General features: G+C 56.0%; 1 long non-coding RNA gene across 1 annotated transcript; it reads left to right on the top strand.

Annotated features, from left to right (window-relative positions):
- Positions 1-1,007: 1,007 nt before the first annotated feature.
- LOC307109887 lies at positions 1,008-5,041 on the top strand. Its single transcript, XR_013814418.1, has 3 exons — positions 1,008-2,379; positions 2,951-3,007; positions 3,605-5,041. It is a non-coding gene; the product is annotated as an uncharacterized lncRNA (long non-coding RNA).
- The last annotated feature ends 345 nt before the right edge of the window (positions 5,042-5,386 follow it).

Below are 5,386 nucleotides of genomic sequence, written 5' to 3' on the forward strand. Positions count from 1 at the left end.
GCCTTCCCTTGCTGGCCTGGTCTCCCCCCACTGCCCTCCTCTGCTGGCCTGGTCACCCCCAACTGCCCACAACTGCCGTCCCCTGCCAGGCATCTTGTGTCAGCCATCTTGTGTCCACATGGGGGCAGCCATCTTTGACCACATGGGGGCGGCCATCTTGTGTCTTGGAGTGATGGTCAATTTGCATATTACTCTTTTATTAGATAGGACTAGAGGCTCGATGCACAAAGATTCATGGAAGAATGGGCTTTGCTTCCCTGGCTGCCGGCACCGCCTTTGCTCCAACCTGGAGCTGCCTTTCTGCCTTCCCATGCTGCCCAGAGGCCTTGAGCTGCTGGGGCAGTGGGGAATGCCTGTGTCGTTGCCATGGCAACAATGCAAGCACCTGCATATGCAAATTAACCCGTCATCTTTGGTGTGTTAATTTGCATACTCACTCCTGATTGGCTGGTGGATGTTGTGAAGGTACAGTCAATTTGCATCTTTTATTAGTGTAGATGTCTTATGGGTTTCAGAGAGGAAGGGAGAGGGAGAGATAGAAACATCAATGATGAGAGAGAATCATGGATCAGCTACCTCCTGCATGCCCCACACTGGGGATTGAGCCTGCAACCTGGGCATGTGCCCTGACCAGGAATTGAACTGTGACCTCCTGGTTCATAGGTCAATGCTGGCTGGGCAAAGCAAAGTATTTAAAGGTTTAAAAGAATCTGACCTAACAAGCCTCCCATGGAAAACTCCCCCATGCAATTGTGCTCCCTTCCTGTCCCCGCCAGGGTGCAGAAGTGCTGTCTTCCCCCCACTTGCTCTCTGATTCCTTAGGTAGGAGGGTTGGCACACCCACCAGCAAGCCCTTAGGGAGCTAGTACCTCTGCCCGCCTAAGCTGGGTCAGGGTGCTGCCGGAGCGGAAGGAGAGGCTTCCTCTGCCCGCAGGGAGCTCACAGGTCAGCGGGGGGGGGGGGGGGGGGGGTGCTCAGGCCGCTGGACCCCTGGCCAGGTGGGGAGATAAAGTGCAGGGGTGTGGGGGCTTTCTGGAGGAGCGGCCTGTGGGCGCTGACCGATGGGCAGCGTTTACCGGGGGGTGTTGGGCTCAATCCACCCACAGCACGGCACCTGCTTTCCTGCGCCCGCACTCCCCTGGCAGCTGTGGGAGCGCCAGTGCTGCTGAGTGTGGGTCTCTGCGTCTCAGGGGGAGCCAGCTGACAAGTAAGCCCTCCACGTGACCGCATCCCCACGCGTGGCCTCCGGCATGACAGTTTACACGTAAACCCAGGCGAGCGTTAGAGCTTGCGCCGTGGGCTGGGGCAGGCGAAGGGGCCATCAAACAGGCAAGAGGGACGCCGCGAAGCCCCTCCTGAGCTGCACCAGAGCCGCCATGCGGACAAGCCAAGACGGAGACAAGTTACCATCAGAAGCCTCGTCCAAGAAGACACCTCCATGGCCGCCAGTGCCTGCAGCTGGTGCAGGGCTGCAGCACGACCCCAGGGCCCTGTGTCTGCGACTGTGGGACCAGCCGTGCCCTGTCTCACTCCTGCTGGAGAGCAGCTCACTCAGTTTTAGGGTAAAAGAGGTGGGTGGGCCTTACCCGGCCAAGTGGCTCAGGGGTTGAGCGCCGACCTTTGAGCCAGGAGGTCACGGTTCCATTCCCAGTCAAGGGCACAGGCCCAGATTTCTGGCTCGATCCCCAGTGTGGGGCATGCAGGGGGCAGCCGATCCATGATTCTCTCTCATCATTGATGTTTTGATGTTTCTCTCTCTCTCTCCTTCTCCCTTCCTCTCTGAAATCAATAAAAATATTTTTTAAAAAACAAGGTAGGTGGGCTTGAAAGGGAATCCTTTGTGAGCTACCTGCCCGCCCCACCCGCAAGCTGGGCAGGAGGGAGCTCTGGGCAGGTTTCACCTTAAACTTTCTCCATGAGCAGGCAGCCAGGCAGTCCTGCAGGGGCAGGCGGCTCTCCGCACCGTTAGCCTGTCCACCGGCAGCACGGTGAGTGCTGAGCCCCCGAACCGGCCATCCAGCTGCAGCATCTCCCACGCACCAGCCTCCGGCTCCAAGCCTGGCGCTCAGAGCCCAGGCTGCGTGGAGAGGCAGAGCCCTTGGCTGCGCAGGAGAGAGGGCGCCTGCGTGTGGCCCGGACCCCCAGGGGCCCCTCGGGACAGAGCACCTTGAGTCTCGGTTGGAGCCGCCGAAGGGCCACAGTCAGGAAGACGGAGCGCTGGTGGGACACAACCTCGGGACGCAGCAACGCATTCCAGCCCAAGGCGGACAGCAGGCTCTGCTGTCCTGGGCGGGCCGTGCTGCTGCCCCATCTGCTTCCTCCCTGTGAACTGTGAACGGAGACACAGTCACTGCTCCGCCTGCTCCAGGGTGCCCTGAGGTCAGTGTGGGGGAAGGAAGGGTGTGTGCACACGCACTGAGGAGGCAGGACAGGAGCAGGAGGGCGCACAGGCCCTGCGCTCAGAATCCGTCAGGAGGCTGTTTCCCAGCAGCTGCCCAGCCTGAGCACCAGCCTCACCCTCACCCTCACCCTCACCCTCACCCTCACCCGCACCCGCACCCTCACCCTCACCCGCACCCTCACCCTCACCCGCACCCGCACCCTCACCCTCACCCTCACCCACACCCTCACCCGCACCCGCACCCTCACCCTCACCCGCACCCGCACCCTCACCCTCACCCGCACCCTCACCCTCACCCGCACCCGCACCCTCACCCTCACCCTCACCCTCACCCACACCCTCACCCGCACCCGCACCCTCACCCCCACCCGCACCCGCACCCTCACCGGCACCTGCACCCTCACCCGCACGAGTGAAGTCCCCTTGCATTCGCCACCTCAGCTCCCTGGGCCTCAGTTGCCTGATCTGTGAGCTGGGAGTGGAGGCGGGGGGGGCGGGGGGACTAAATGGTCACTAAGCTCTTCATTTGTTCCCTACTCCCCACCCCAGGCTCCAGAATTCTCCCTCCTGTTCTGTCTTGTTCTCAGCCCAGGGGCCTGGAGAAGGGTGAGGTGCGGGTGAGGGTGCGGGTGAGGGTGAGGGTGCGGGTGAGGGTGAGGGTGAGGGTGAGGGTGCGGGTGAGGGTGAGGGTGAGGGTGAGGGTGAGGGTGCGGGTGAGGGTGAGGGTGCGGGTGAGGGTGAGGGTGAGGGTGCGGGTGCGGGTGAGGGTGAGGGTGAGGGTGAGGGTGTGGGTGAGGGTGAGGGTGCGGGTGAGGGTGAGGGTGAGGGTGAGGGTGAGGGTGCGGGTGAGGGTGAGGGTGCGGGTGAGGGTGAGGGTGAGGGTGCGGGTGCGGGTGAGGGTGAGGGTGAGGGTGAGGGTGTGGGTGAGGGTGAGGGTGCGGGTGAGGGTGAGGGTGAGGGTGAGGGTGCGGGTGAGGGTGAGGGTGAGGGTGAGGGTGTGGGTGAGGCCGCTGGCTGGCAGCTGAGCAGGGCACAGATGGGCACGGAGAGTGACAGAGGCCACAAAGGGCTTAAACGGGGCCTCCAACCGCTCCTCACACAGATGGGCAAGATGCTGAGTTCCAAAGCGAAGGCTCCTCTGTAACCGGCTTGCTGTGCTGCCATGCCTCCTTGTCTTTGTCTTTTGTTCTTTCTGATTTTTAGAGGGAGAAGGACAGTGAGACAGAAACATCATCCATCCGCTGCCTCCTGCACGCCCCACACTGGGAATGGAGCCCGCAACCCGGGCCTGTGCCCTGACGGCGAATCGAACCCTGACCTCCTGGTTCATGGGTTGATGCTCAGCCCCTGAGCCACGCGGCCGGGCCTCCTTTTTTCGGCAAGCATAGAAAGTTACTTGAACCAACATTTCCACCGTCATGAGCATTACTCTTGGAGAAACCAAGATGGTGGCATAAGGTATACACCTGTACGTGCTGCCTCTCACAACCACACCAAAACTACAACTAAAAGACAAAACGTCTATCACCCAGAACCACGGGAAAGCTGGCCGAGTAGAAGTTCTACAAGTAGAAGGAAAGAAAAAAGCGCATTGAGACTGGTAGGAGGTGCAAAGTCGCAGAAAAGCAGAGGTACAGAGGCATGCAAATTGGGCTGGCGACTGGGTACGCTGTTTTTTTCAATTGAAAGGGAGGTACAAGCTCCCTACTGCTCTGAACTCCAGTTTCCAGCGAGACTCTGGGGGAGAAGCTGGACTGTCTGGCATCAGGTCGGAAAGTGAGGGTGGCTTTCTCGTAGAGGTGCGCGCAGGAATCATTGTTTACTGCGCTGGGGCGCAGGACGCGGAGACACTGGGCCCTATAGGTCACCTACCACACAAAGCCACTCCATCAACACAGGGAAGCAGCCAAAATGCAGAGACAAAGAAACATGTCACAAATGAAAGAAATGGAGGAAAGCAAACTACTGGATATAGAGTTCAAAACCACAGTTATAAGGTTACTCAAGAATCTTCTAGAAACATCCGAGGAACTTAGTGTGACCTTCAAGGACCATAATGAGAATGCCAAAAAAATGGAAAAGGACCAGTCAGAAATAAAGCATACACTGTCTGAAATAAAGAATAATATACAGAAATTCAACAGCAGACTAGAGGACCCCAAGAATCATACCAAATATTTGAAATATGAGGAAGCAAAAAACACCCAACCAGAAGAGCAAAAAGAATCCAAAAATATGAAGATAGTGTAAGGAGCCTCTGGGACAACTTCAAGCGTACCAATATCTGAATTATGGGGGTGCCAGAAGAAGAGAGAGAGCAAGATACTGAAAACCTATTTGAAGAAATAATGACAGAAAACTTTCCCCACCTGCTGAAAGAAATAGACTTACAAGTCCAGGAAGCGCACAGAACCCCAAACAAAAGGAATCCAAAGAGGACCACACCAAGACACATCATAATTAAATTGCCAAGAGCAAAAGACAAAGAGAGAATATTAAAAGCAGCAAGAGAAAAACAGTTAATTACCTACAAGGGAGCACCCATACGATTGTCAGCTGATTTCTCAACAGAAACTATGCAGGCCAGATGGGAATGGCAAGAAATATTCAAAGTGATGAATAGCAAGAACCTACAACCAAGACTACTCTACCCAGCAAAGCTATCATTCAGAATTGAAGGGCAGATAAAGAGCTTCACAGATAAGAAAAAGCTAAAGGAGTTCATCACTGCCAAACCAGTATTATATGAAATGCTGAAAGGTATTCTTTAAGAAGAGGAAGAAGAAGAAAAAGGTAAAGATAAAAATTATGAACAACAAATACATATCTAACAACAAGTGAATCTAAATATCAAGTGAATAAAAAATCTGATGAACAGAATAAACTGGTGAATATAATAGAATCAGGGGCATAGAAAGGGAGTGGACTGACAATTCTCGGGGGGAAAGAGGTGTGGGGGGTGCAAGAAGAGACTGGACAAAAATC

Source organism: Cnephaeus nilssonii (genome assembly GCF_951640355.1).
Source record: "Cnephaeus nilssonii genome assembly, chromosome: 13".
NCBI lineage: Eukaryota > Metazoa > Chordata > Mammalia > Chiroptera > Vespertilionidae > Cnephaeus > Cnephaeus nilssonii.